This window comes from Nerophis lumbriciformis, linkage group LG28 (assembly GCF_033978685.3).
Source record: "Nerophis lumbriciformis linkage group LG28, RoL_Nlum_v2.1, whole genome shotgun sequence".
NCBI classification, from domain to species: Eukaryota; Metazoa; Chordata; class Actinopteri; order Syngnathiformes; family Syngnathidae; genus Nerophis; species Nerophis lumbriciformis.
In genome coordinates this window covers 31,559,822-31,560,789 of record NC_084575.2, presented here as the reverse complement: position 1 = coordinate 31,560,789, position 968 = coordinate 31,559,822, and the positions used below count along the sequence as shown (strand labels likewise).

General features: G+C 41.3%; 1 non-coding gene across 1 annotated transcript; it reads left to right on the top strand.

Moving 5' to 3' along the window:
• Positions 1-329: 329 nt before the first annotated feature.
• Positions 330-402, top strand: trnaf-gaa (transfer RNA phenylalanine (anticodon GAA)). The gene has a single exon. It is a non-coding gene; the product is annotated as a tRNA-Phe (tRNA).
• Positions 403-968: the final 566 nt, after the last annotated feature.

The window sequence follows — 968 nt, the reverse complement described above, 5'->3', positions numbered from 1 at the left end:
GAAGAACTTATTGGGGTGTTACCATTTAGTGGTCAATTGTACGGAATATGTACTGTACTGTGCAATCTACTAATAAACGTCTCAATCAATCAATCAATCAATCAATCAATCAATCAAAGTCATCAAACCGTAATACCACGTCTGACCACACGATGGTGACGTTACTACTTTAAAGTAATATGTAATCACCCAGCGAGTTACACTCATTTTCAATCGTGACGACTCGCTGACCAGACTGAAGGTACCACGTTACTATACTTGTGCCACTAAATAAGGTTATGAAAAAGTACACTCTATAGAAGATAAGATAACCTCCGCATTGAACACACGCCGAAATAGCTCAGTTGGGAGAGCGTTAGACTGAAGATCTAAAGGTCCCTGGTTCGATCCCGGGTTTCGGCAGGTGCGTGTATACCCTTTTTATTTTTATTTTTACCAGTAACACACTGTGTATACCTTTTACCAGTAACACACTAAACTCTGACGTTGTCACCGGATCGGGCTATTTTAATCTTTGGGAGCCAATGTTTTGTACATTATGGGGTCCAATTTGCCTCAGTCAACTCTTTCTTATGCTTTAGACTGAAAATATACAATGAAAGATCGGCACATACCCTTGTTTTTCTTGGTAGAATGCTGTAATCGCACATTGAAGCTTAATTTCCATTCATAAATACCAATAAATACAAATTATAATACAAAAACTACCAACACAATACTACATAAAAGTAGGAGGGCTGGAGGGTGCCCTCTTGTGGACATAATGCATTCAACATGTATACGGGATAGCTGCCCATACAGCTCGACCATTTTCTTAATTAGGCATACTTGCCAACCTTGAAACCCTCGATTTCGGGTGGTGGGGGCGTGGTCAAGGGCGGGGCAGGGCGTGGTTAGGGGCGTGGTTAAGAGGGGAGGAGTATATTGACAGCTGGAATTCACCAAGTGAATTCACCAAGTGAAGCATT